We start from the raw sequence: 12,662 nt of genomic DNA, 5'->3' as shown, positions 1-12,662 counted from the left end.
AGTGATAAAGCACAGGAATTACAAATTGGAGCGGCTCAGGTGGAACAGCAAGATTCTGGTGACTTAAGAGTTTCCGTAGCACTTATGTGGGTGGGGGGCAGCAGCGAGGGGTGGCATCTGCCACTACACAGCTCTGTGAGCCTGGGTCAGTGTCTGTGCTTCTCTGAACCTGCACAGCCTCCTCTATGAGGGGCAGACTGATGAGACTGATGCCAAAGGTGGCTAAGAAGCACTAGGGGTGTGGAGGGGGAACTCAGAAAATGGGCCTCTGCCGTTGTTTTGAAGGTGGGAGAGAGGAGAGAGGGAGAAAAAGAGCGCAGAGGTTTGCTTGTGTGAGGCTGCAAGTGGGAAGAGTTTTGAAAACGGGAGGGAAATCCTATCAGAAGCAGATTGCTATGTGAGCGAAGCACCCCGTTATCTGAGTGAGGCTTCGGGATAAAAACCTGACACCAAAATGCTTTCCGTGTGCTGCTAATAGCACCGCCGAGCGGAGCAAATGGAAGGCATTTACCTTTCACCAGCTCTTCCTCGCCGGCTTTTGATGGGGCAGCCAGTTCAGGCATCAGGGCCAAGTGCAGGCAGCTCAGGCTGCAGGGTTCCAATTTGTAGCCTCTTCCGGGCCTGCTGCTTCCCGATCGCAGGCCCACCGTGCCAGGCCTTCTCCTTCCTCCTCCCGTCTCTTTTTAAGGGGAGAGGCACCTGGTGATGCCTTCTGCTGTGGTCCTTGCTGTCACATTGTCTTGCACTAGGGAGAGATGGAGAGGCTCAAAACCCCACCGTGGGGTCATCTGTCCTCATTCTCTCTGTTGGCCGGGCAATGAGTGTAGGCTGGTCAATGAGTGTAGGCCAGACAAGCATTTGGTGTCAAGAAAAGACAGCGTGGCCTGTCTCAGTGGGTTCCCTTGTAATCCCTGGGGGTGGGGATGGGGGGTTGTGCAGCACCCACTCCTCCTGCATGTCTCCTGCTTGTTGTGGAACCCCCCAGCTAACATGACATCTGTTAGGTGCTCAGCAAACATTCCTAGGATAGATGACTTGAAATGAGTGCTGTATTCTGGTTTATAGCATTTTTGTCCCAGGACTCTGGGTCCTCAATAATCCTTGCAAGTCCCCGCTAAGCTCTTTCTAGAGGACCATAAAGCTTGTATCACGGAAGGTCCAGCTTTTGGCTTAGTTCCCTGTGAAGACTGAGCAGGGGGCCCTGAGAAGTCTAGTTCATGCTCTTTGTGTAATTGACGAAGACATGTGCACACAGAGACAAGGACTTACATTGCTCAAGGCAGTGGCAGGCTCACCGTTAGACCCCCAGTAGCCTGCTTATTAAACAACAACAACAACAAACAAAAAAACCCACACGTATTTTTATTGATTTCAGAGAGGAAAAGAAAGGCAGAGAGATGGAAACTTCAGTGATGAGAATCAGCTCCCTCCTGCATGCCCCCTACTGAGGATCGAGCCCATAACTCAGCCACGTGCCCTGACTAGGAATTGAACTATGACCTCCTGGTTCATAGGTCAGTGCTCAACTACTGAGGCAGGCCTGCTGGGCTAGCCTACTTATTTAACCAGGGTCCCACATCCCGGGAGGCAGAGTGATGTGGTGGCTAAGAGTGCAGCTCTAAGAACCAGAGCATCAAGGGCTGCTGGTTCAAACCTCAGCTTTGCCACCTATTAGCTGAGTGATCATAGGCAAGTCACTCAAGCTGTCTGTGCCTCAGCTTCCTTATCTGTAAAATGGGAATAACAGCTGTCCCTCTCTTCTAAAGCTCCCTAGAGGACTGAGTTAACATCTCTAAAATAATTAGAGCCATTCCTGGCATATTAGCAGCACTATATACATGTTTCTTAAAATGATTATTTCTTTCTCTAATACCCGAATGACCTATTAATTCCAGTGCAATAACCATTTCTGTGCCAGGAGCAGCATGTGGATGGAAGATGCCAGATAAACAAATCATGGCTTTGGCCTCCAAGCTGCTTGCATGCAACATCATGAAGGAATGATGGACCTGGTCAGCCTTGAGCTTGAAGAAGAGCAGCCTCCTATGAAGGCCAAGGGTAGGTATCAAAGCTGTAGTGCTCCACATCAGACAGATGGGAAGGTGAAGGCTCCACATGAGAAATTGCTGCTGCTACCTGTGACAGGTTATATTTCCTAAGGATGGCCTTAATGACGCCTCCCATTTCACATGTTTTCCTACAGCCTCATTCCCCTTCCCCTGAATCTGGGCAGGGCTCCCAATGTGCTCAGAAGGCGCAGAATGCTAAGAAAGTGGCGCCCAATGACTTCTGAGGCCAGGTCATCAAAGGTCAGGGCTGGGAAGCCAGGCGGGCTTCTGGCATTGGAGTTGGGATGCTTGCCTTTGGAGGCCTGAGGTGCCGTCGAAAGCCCCGAGGCTGCCATACTGTGGGGAAGCACAGGCCACAGGGCGAGGACACGTGCAGCCTCTGGCTGACAGCAGCACCAGTGGAGGTCCTCACCAGGCACGTGAGTGGAGATACTTCCAGATGATCCCAGTCCCTGGCTGCTGAGTCACCCTGCCTTGGAGTTTTCCCAGCTCTCTCTTCAGACACTGGGGAGCAGAGTCAAACCTGTTCCCTTTCCAAATCCCCAGCCCACAGAATCGGCGGATAGACCAAAGAGGTTATTTTAAGCCGCTAAGTGTTAGAGTAATTGGTTGAGTAGCAACAATAGCCAGCAGTCTCCCCTCGGACCTTCTGCTGGGACTCATTCATTTATGACTCCCAGCAGACAGACAATTCTTCCTCTGGAGATCTTAGAGGAAGAAGGCATACTCATAATAAGATTTGGTTTCTTCTTTATTATTATTATTATTTTAAAAATATTTTTTATTGATTTTTCACAGAGAGGAAGGGAGATAGAAAGTTAGAAACATCGGTGAGAGAGACATTGATCAGCTGCTTCCTGCATGCCCCCCACTGGGGACGCCCCCGCAACCAAGTACATGCCCTTGAATGGAATCGAACCTGGGACCTTTCAGTCTGCAGGCCGACGCTCTATCCACTGAGCCAAACTGGTTTTGTCAAGATTTGTTTCTTCATGAGTCTAGAGAATTCTCAGAGATCAATGATGCTACAGCTTGAAAAATTTCTGTACCCTACCATGTGTCATGTATCCTGCTTGCCAACATGTGGCAGTGACAGCTCCCAAGGGAGTCACCACCAGCCCCACAGGAGGGCGGGCAAAGGATAACAATGGTGCCCCCTCACCACCCCTGGCTGTCCTATGCTCTGCTGACCAGGTACAAATCACAATGATGCATGCATGCAGATGGAAGTGTCAAGTCAATGTGATGTTCAGTCCACCTGGATAGATGGGATTCCCCTTGAAGGGAAGGTTTCTTCATCTGGTTGGCAAGATGGTTCCCATATTTTCTAGTCTGTTAGTCATCTTACTATCTGCTTGCTGTTTGCCCTGACTCTATATTTAGTGTCTATTATTTTGTTCAGTTCTCACGGTCAGGGTGGGAAGTTGTTTGTCCACCTTATTTTAAAGACAGAGAAACTGATACTCAAAGACTAACTCAACATGTATTGATTACTAACACATGTCTAATCAATGGTGAGGCTTGGATGTAAACCCGTGCCTTCTGATTCCAAATTCAGGTCTGTCGTTATTGTACTCTGAAAAGAATCTCTGTTCTGGAGCAAAAAAAGATGTCTATTTGTTCCAAGGTTGTCAGGAGAATGCATGTTTAACATGTGATGTTCCTTGCTTTTTAGGCAGTTCCCAAGCACTGGAATTCTGTACTTCATCTGTATAGGAAGTTAGTTTTCTGCTCGAGTGAGATGAAACCAGTGGTGGTCTGAGGTATCTGTCACTATTCATAGTGCAAATTCTCCCACCGTGCTGACTGCAAGCCACCACGTCGGTGCCATTGACCTTGGAGCTGAGGAGAGACATGCACATTTTAGTCCTAGCAATAAGTGAAACCAATGCAAATTCAGGCTTTTTGTAATTCTTTGTTTTCCCCAAAGGAGTCAAATGCCATCCAGCCAAAAGTTTCAGACTATGCAAGACAGCGAGCAAAAACAGCGATGCTTTCCTGAGTCAGAGCACGGGCTGTTTCTGAGACCAGTTCTACACAGGGGCACCGTTCTGGAATGGTGGGCAGTCATCAGCTCCAAAGAGCTCTGGTTTCCCCAGCAACCCAACCCCAATGATGCGGGAGGTGAGTACTGATGCCTCAGCATGGCTTGAGTATCCTGCTTGTGTTGGGGTCAGGGTGGTGAGCAGTATTGCAGTGCTGGGCTCTGGAAAGGAGCCCCACAGACTTCAACCATGCTTCACAAGGGGTCCCCGTGGTCTTCACCCTTCCAGGGCTGTGAGTAGGAAGGGAGAAAGGGGTCCCCAGGTCTGCTAGGCGCACTCCCCCAGGTGGGAATGTGCAGCTCTCCTCCCTTCCCTGAGAAGTCTGACATCTGGTAGCATGTCCTGCTCCTATGGAAGAGAAGATGGAGACAGGTGGGTGAGGACCTCAAGGAGGAGATCTGTCTGGATGGCGATGGAGGTATGAGCAGCACTGGGGAACAGGACAGGGCGGCTGAGATCCCCCAGTGTGGGGATGGGCAACTGATGGGGATTGGGCCACACGCTTGAGGAACCAGCAGCTGACACAGAGCAGGTAGGGGCAGTTAGAATGAATACCAGGGTCTTTGCTCTGGCCCTTGCCTTTCTCTTTCCTAATCTCCACCCACTTTCCCAGACAAATTGAACTTCCTGCAATCCCTTCAACACCCAGACTTCACCTCACACTTTAACTATTCTCTTTCCATTTTCTATCCCTCACTGTGCCCCATCTTTGCAACTTCTGCTTACCATGTGAGACCCGGCTAGGGTTCACCTCCCCAAGCATCCTTTTCTCGGCCTGGGCTTCTCACCTCAGTGCATACACGCGCACACACACATAGCCTACGCCACACCGCAGTCTGAGTTAGAAATGCAGCCCTTGCTTCTGGCCCCAGAGCAGCCATGGCCAGTTAAGGCCTTTCACCCTCTGATCCCCACTTCCTCATCTGTAAAACGAGGGGGTGGCTAAGCAATCTGCTTGTTCCAGAGTTCTGGGGAAATCTCTGCCAGTGTGTACCTACAAGGGTGCCAAGCAACCAGCACAGCCTCTTCATTCCATTCTAAGTAGAAGTGCCTCAGGTCAAAGCAATTTATTTGCAGGCACTTCCAGCACAGCCTGGCCTACAGTGGCTCCAATTCCATGCTGACATCTTCCATGGAGCTGGCTTAATGGAGAAAAATGACTCTATTCCCTCAACTAGACAGACTTGGAAGGGGTTAGGGTGGGTGGTGGGGAGACTTTTATTTACATGTCACATTTCTCTAATTCTGGGGAATTTAAGCATCCTTTTGGCATTGCTTTCCATTTCCTACCCATCCCATTAATGAAGATTAATGAAAGGACTAAATCTATTGAGTAAAACTAATCAAAATGACAATTTTCAGTCTTTTCGCCTAGAAACACGGCATGCCCAATTTGAGCATCTCATAAAATCCCATCCAGTTAAAACTGTGGTTATTAGGCAATGAATACTTAGTTTTGGTTCTGCTTACTCTCTGGAAATGCTGTTTTCCAAGAGCATAAATGTGACAGGAAATTTCTTCACTCCGTTTATTCCTAAGTAGCTTAAGTCGTATTTCATAATTGCAAATGGGCTTTTCCCTTCTTGTGCAGGCAGGCTATGGCTGCTCTTCTTATCGAGGGTGTGAGTGTGACAATATCTTTATTTCCAGGTGACAGAGAGGAGCAGATGAGATCATGGATGGGAGAACTCTAAAATCCAAAACTCAAATGAAAGAGGTGACCTGGCCAGTGGCAGTCCTGAACAGGCTCTGAGGACAGGTGGGGAATGTTTAGCATGTAAAATCATTTGGTCTGGCCCCGTCAAGGCATTGGGGGTGAGTTAATTAAATATTTGACCAAATATAGCAGGCTAATTTAAAAAATATGTATTTTTATTGATTTCAGAGAGGAAGGAAGAGATAGAAACATTAATGATGAGAATCAAAGATCAGCTGCCTCCTGTATGCCCCTTATTGGGATCCAGCCTGTAATCTGGGCATGTGCCTTGACTGGAATTGAACCATGACCTCCTGGTTCATAGGTCAACGCTCAACCACTGAGCCATGTGGGCTGGGCTAGTAGGTTGATTGTGAAGTTGATTATTTTGTGTGGCCTGAGGGTGATGTTACAATATCCAAATGGCCCTTGGCAGAAACAAGGTTCCTACCCTGCTCCAGGATAAGCCTGAGCTCCCTGGAGAGAATGGAGTGACACTCAGGACTGTGGAATGGAACTGGGCCCTGGGATACAGACCCATGAGCAGAGGTTAAAAATCTGAAATGGAAATGCTTACACAAGACTAAGGTTTCTCCATCATCTTCATTTCTCCTTTCCTTTTGCAATGTATCCTCACAAAAGCCCCTTTGCCCCTCTGGTAGAGGAGCAATATTTCTGTGAGTCCAGTTCCTCAACGTCAAAATTTGAGGAATTTGCAAACAGTCATGTCATGTGGCCCTGCCTCAACGTTTCCCAGCGGACTCTTCCATCCCACACTGCAGGTATGTCGAGGAAGAGCAGATCTTTGGGTTCTCAGGGCACGGGGCAAGTCTGAATGCCTTTGGATTATTACTGATTGATACCCTCCAATGTACAGATGTCTCCGAGAAAAACAGGGGTTCCTCAGATGTAAGGGTTCATGAGTTGACATTCAACCACTGAGCTACTCCTGCCAGGTGATTCTTCAGTTTTTAACTTACCTTTTCTCAGTAAATAGGTCTAAATATTTTAGATTCTTTTTATATCTGATTGATCCTGGAGTGGTGGTAACTTGAGCCTCTGTCGTTCATGGCAAACCAACCTGCGGTTTGCCTCCTGGCTGTGCCACTGAATCTTCGTGTGACCTTGAGCAAGTCACCCCCAGCTTCCTTACCTGTAAAATGAGGACATTGGACAGATCAGCTTCCAGGTTTGACCTTGTTGTGGGAGATGTTGAAGGAGGAGTGCAGACTGTTGCCAACTTCCCAAATAAAGTGCCCATGCACTTTACCACTGGGGGGCCTGGTGGGAGGATTGCCAGATTTAGTAAGCAAAACTTCAGGCCAACCAGTTATTTGAATTTCAGATATACAACCAATACTCTGTGGTATGAACACGTCCCATGCAATATTTGGGACATAATTATACTCAAAGTATTTGTTATATATATGAAATTCAAACTTATCTAAGGGATCTGTATTTTATTTGCATACAGAGGAAACCTTACCTTGAAGGTTTCCTGTTCTCTCTCAATCCCTTTAGAGAAAAAAAAAAAAGGAAAAACAGGGAATGAGCAAATAAAACAGTAATTTTTGCTTTCATTATAGGGGTAAAAACCTTCCTTTTTGAGCTTTTAACTTATGATATCAAAGCACCCAAAATATTATTTGCAGAAGGGAAAAACAATACTACTTCGTTTTTTCTTTTAATTGACTATTTGTGTTTAAGAAAAAAAAATTCTATGTCTGTGTGTGACATTTTCCCCTACCAGGTGACCTAACATATGGATCTTGACTTGAAGCATGTCTTCTCCCAAACCTGTTCTCTTGGCCAAAACCCACTCTGCCATTACAAGGAATTCTGTTCGCTGTCTGAGTTTCCTTCAAACATTATTTGTGTTTGAACACTTACACACAATCTGAACTTGCACTTTTTGCTTTTCAGCCAGTGATGGCGGTTTGGCGATTGTGAAACAGTCCTGAAACATCAGTGAGGAAAGTGTTCCTCCTGCATTTGTGGCTCAACTCCCTGCAGGAACTGCAGGTTTCTGTCTGTCTCCTTGAACAGGAGGAAGCACCAACTAGGGACGGTCCTGGGCCAGGGAAGCAAAGAGGCTGGTAGGACAGAGCTGCCTGTATTCATTGGACATGAGCTCCTAACCTTTCTCAGTGTCCTTTGCAAACGTTATTTGATGCTATCACAGGTGCCCTGGCTAGAACCGGTGGCACACCTGAGCGTCCATGGGGAAGATGGCCCCTCCACCCCAAGCCTCTATGTGCTGGACATCTTTGCACAGATATTTGAATAAAGAGGTGGTGGAAGGAGCTGCAGTGCCTGAGAATCTGGAGACTTGCATTTTCCGTGGCAGACCCACTGTCAGACCTTAGGTTTCAGGGGCCATCTGGTCATTGAGAGTTGGTTGAGCTGATTTCTAAGAGTCATTCCAGTCCTGTCCTTCTGTCATTCATTCATTGTGCACCATCATCTGAACACAAGGCAGAAAATAGGAAATTCTGAAGCTTGGGGAGATCAGAAAAGACTATACAACCTACTTTTTCCATTTGTATTCACCCAGAGAGACTTTAAATGAGAAATCAAGGTAAGTATTAGAACACAGAGACATAACCAACTTTCACTGTATTCTATTCACACAGTAAAAGTACCCTGCACCAGGCTCTGCTTAGGGGACAGGGATGAAGCAGGCAGGATCCCTGCTCTGGGAGCTCACAGTCTGGGGTGGGGGTGGTGGCAAGGAGAGACAAGGACAGTGGCAAACAGCATGGTTTGTATCTTGTGCAGTGGTGGAGGGAAGGGAAGAGCTCAGAGGAAGAAGTGGTTCATTTACCTTTGCTTATTTCTCTTGTGGAAGTGACATGTAGGGGGTGGCTTGGACTATTGGGGCAGCAAATAGAGGAAGTATATGCAATCAAAAATAGGAGGAGGAGGAGGAAATAAAAGTTCTATCTAACAGAAGCACAGAAGGCCCTGGCAAGTGGGGGATGAGTAACTTTCCCGGGTGCTTTAGAAGTTGGGATATTTCTCCAATGTACAACTGGGCTCAGGAAACGGAACCTGCCTTCTCGGTCAAGAAGTGGCACTTGTTTAATGTCACAGACAGAGCATGGCTGCTCCTGGATCCCTGGGGAAGGGACTGGGGGCTTCCCATGGGAGGATGGGGAAGCTGCCCTCAGAGGTTTTGTGTTCCTCTTCAGGCCACCTGGTTTGGCCACTGCCACAGATGGGGACAGGCTGGGCCCACAAATGCCTTCAGTTCCCGGACTACCCAGTGAGGTGTGAGAACACCCATCCAAAGAGTACCTGTCCTACTCAGGTTGCAGCAGTCTACATGGGGTGAGAGCCATATGCTATCACAACACAAGACACCCAAACGCCTCCATTGTAGAGTGTGCCCTGTGTCTACAATTGTCCCTTATTTCAATTCCACAGAGCCCTGCGTTGGACCTGCAATCTATCAACAAGCCCAAACTCTTCTGAAAGATTAGAGGGAAATCCCCACTCCGCTCCACCCCTATATGTTACACATGGTCCCTGGCACATTGTCAGCCGTCAATAAATATTGAATAGCATCTCAATTATACCTCAGTACAAAGGAGGATTAAGATGAAGTCATACTAAATTAGGGTGACCCCAAACCTGGTTCATGCTATCTTCATATGAGAAAGAGGAGGGAGATTGAAAACAGAGACACAGGGGAGCAGAGAAGGCCAGGTGATGTCAGGCTGGAGGTTGGAGTGACACAGCTGTGGGTTGCCAAGGATTACGGCTATCATCAGAAGCAAGGAAGAGGCAGGAAGAATTCTTCCCAACAGCCTTCAGAGAGAGAGTCTGGCAAAAAAAAAAAAAATTCAATGGCTTTCTATATATTGAATGAACTTAATAAATGGAGAAAATACAGAAAATGATCATGCGCATATGTAGAGGAGGGCTTTTTGAGCTTCTGTTCTCCAAGCATAGAAGCCAGAGAGGCAGCCCCTAGGAAGGGGATCACCTGCAAAGTGATGGGAGTGTTAAGTCAGAAGTTCTGTTGAGGAGACATCAAGTAAGCATGTGAGGTTTGAGTAAAATGTGAGGCTAGAGAGGTTGGTTGAGGACAAATTGTGAGCACCTGTAATCATGTTTGGAATTTATCTTATCAGGAAAGGGAAGCTACACAGATGGTAGTGAGACCTTATTTCCATCAGCAGGAATCTCCTCTGAGAAACCTTTCAGCTTCTCTAGAACATTTTCAATTGCCTGGAAGAGTGAGTTAAGTTACCCCTACACAATTCTGCGGAACGTGTCCAGGCTTTCCGAATCAGGGGTGTGCCCCACTTGGCTTCTGCCCATGCTAGTCCACATTTGTGATCACTGCTTGCTGCAGTGTGCCCCCTACTGTGGCCTCTCAAGTCCCCAAAGCTAAGGGTGACAGAAATAAGTGGCAATAAATCTCGGACAAATCCCGTGCTGACTAAATGCTGCTGAGACCAGGGCCATGAGAGACTAATAGAGCACGTGGAATTAGTAACTTAATGCCCAAGTCAGTAAGCTCCTTTAAGAACCCTCCTTGGGGGAGGTAAAAGACATGTACTCAAAAAACTACAGGATGTTGAAAAAAGAGAGGAAGACATAAACAAGTTGAAGAATATATCATGTTCATGGATTGGTAGAATCAACATCATTGAAATGTCTATATTACCCAAAGCAATCCACAGATTCAATTCAATCCCTATTAAATACCAACGACATATTTCACAGAACTAAAAGAAACACTCCAAAAATTTACATGGAACCAAAAACGACCCCCAATAGCCACAGCAATCTTGAGAAAGAAGAGCAAAGTTGGAGGAATCAAAGTACCTAATATTGTTATATTACAAAGCTACTGTGCTCCAAACAGCCTGGTACCTGCACAAGAGCAGGCATATAGATCAATGGAACAGAACAGAGATCCCAAAAATCAACACAAGCCACTATGCCCAATTAATACCTGACAAAGGAGGTAGGAACATACATTGGAACAGAGACCGTCTCTTCAATAAATGGTGTTGGAAAAATTGGACAGGTACATGCCAAAACATGAAAATTGACTACCAACTTACACCATACACAAGAATAAACTAAAAAGTGAATAAAAGACTTAATGGAAGATGTGAAACCATAAAAGTCCTAGAAGAAACCACAGGCAACAAAATCTCAGACATCTCTTGCAGCAATATGTTCACTGATACATCTCCTAGTCCAATGGTCGGCAAACTCAGTCATCAGAGCCAAATATCAATAGTACAATGATTGAAATTTCTTTTAAGAGCCAAATTTTTTAAACTTTTCCTAACACCACTTCTTCAAAATAGACTTGCCTAGGCCATGGTATTTTGTGCAAGAGCCACACTCAAGGGGCCAAAGAGCCGCATGTGGCTCGCAAACCGTAGTTTGCCGACCACTGTCCTAGGAGAATGGAAACTAAGGAGAAAATAAACAAATGGGACTACATGAAAATAAAAGGCTTCGGCTTGGCAAAAGAAACTATCAACTAAGCGAAAAGGAAGCCCCCTACCTGGGAGAACACATTTGCCAGATACATTTGATAAGGGTTTAATCTCCAAAATATATAGGGAACTTATATAACTTAACGAAAGGAAGACAAAAAATCCAATTTAGAAATGGGCAAAGGTTCTAAATAGACATTTCTTCAAAGTGGACATACAGATGGCCAAGAGACATGAAAAATGCTCAAAGTCACTAATCAGCCGAGAGATACAAATCAAAATGACAATGAAGTTATCACCTCAAACCTGTCAGATGGCTATCATCAACAAATCAACAAACTACAAGTGTCAGTCAGGTTGTGGAAAAAAGGGAACCCTTGTGCACTGCTGGTGGAGATGCATACTGGTGCAGCCACTGTGGATGACAGTATGGAGTTTCCTCAAAAAACTAAAAATGGAACTCCCTGTTTACCAAGTGATCCTCCTTCTAGTAATATATCCCAAGAAACCTGAAAGAATATACGCACCCCTATGTTCATAGCAGCGCCATTTAGAATAACTGCCCATCAGTAGATGAGTGGATAAAAAACAACTGTGGTACATTTACACAATGGAATGCAACACAATTGTAAAAAAAAGAAAGAAGTCTTACCATTTGCAACAGCATAGATGGACCTGGAGAGTATTATGCTGAGCAAAATAAGCCAGTCAGAGAAAAATAAGTATCATATGATCTCACTCATATGTGGAATCTCATGAACCAAATAAACTGATGATCAAAAATAGACCCAGCTAGACCGGTTTGGCTCAATGGATAGAGCGTCCGCTTGGGGACTGAAGGGTCCCGGGTTCGATTCCGGTCAAGGGCATGTACCTTGGTTGCGGGCACATCCCCTGTAGGGGGTGTGCAAGAGGCAGCTGATCGATGACTCTCTCTCATCGATGTTTCTAACTCTCTCTCTCCCTTCCTCTCCGTACAAAATCAATAAAAATAAATAAATAAAAATAGACCCAGAGACATAAAAGCATAAATGGACTGCTAAACTCAGAGGGAAGACAGGGGAGGGTGGGTGGGAAGAGATCAACCAATGAACTTGTATGCATATATGCATTACCCATGGACACTGACAATCGGTGGTGAGGGTATGGGGGTAGGGGATAGGAGCAGGTTGGAAGAGGTTAATGGGGGAAAAAGGAGAACCTTTGCAATACTTTCAACAATAAAGACAAAAAAAACCCCACAAAACCCTCCTTGGGGTCATTACTTAAGTCAATCCACCAAAGCAACTCCAGCAAGAAGCGTCTGTGACTGGGAGCAAAATGGTACCAAATGGCTACCATAAAATTTAATGTTTATTGTCCGACTTCCTACCTATATTATAGTGAT

General features: G+C 46.1%; 2 long non-coding RNA genes across 4 annotated transcripts; one reads left to right on the top strand and one right to left on the bottom strand.

Annotated features, from left to right (window-relative positions):
• The first annotated feature begins 2,868 nt into the window (after positions 1 to 2,868).
• On the top strand, positions 2,869 to 9,331 carry LOC311630574. Of its 3 annotated transcripts, XR_014796414.1 has the most exons (5): positions 2,869 to 3,832; positions 4,000 to 4,193; positions 5,765 to 5,929; positions 7,734 to 8,388; positions 9,237 to 9,331. It is a non-coding gene; the product is annotated as an uncharacterized lncRNA (long non-coding RNA). The 3 variants fall into 3 exon arrangements; XR_014796415.1 differs by having other exon boundaries at positions 2,869 to 4,193; positions 5,765 to 5,873; XR_014796416.1 differs by having other exon boundaries at positions 2,869 to 4,193.
• On the bottom strand, positions 4,397 to 8,267 carry LOC311630575. Its single transcript, XR_014796417.1, has 3 exons — positions 8,172 to 8,267; positions 6,791 to 6,963; positions 4,397 to 4,462 (listed from the first exon to the last, which is right to left on the bottom strand). It is a non-coding gene; the product is annotated as an uncharacterized lncRNA (long non-coding RNA).
• Positions 9,332 to 12,662: the final 3,331 nt, after the last annotated feature.

The sequence above is a fragment of the Pipistrellus hanaki genome, assembly GCF_964339955.1.
Source record: "Pipistrellus hanaki genome assembly, chromosome: 11".
Taxonomy (NCBI): Eukaryota; Metazoa; Chordata; class Mammalia; order Chiroptera; family Vespertilionidae; genus Pipistrellus; species Pipistrellus hanaki.
The sequence above is the reverse complement of the archived record's forward strand: the minus strand, read 5'-3'. Positions and strand labels throughout refer to the sequence as shown.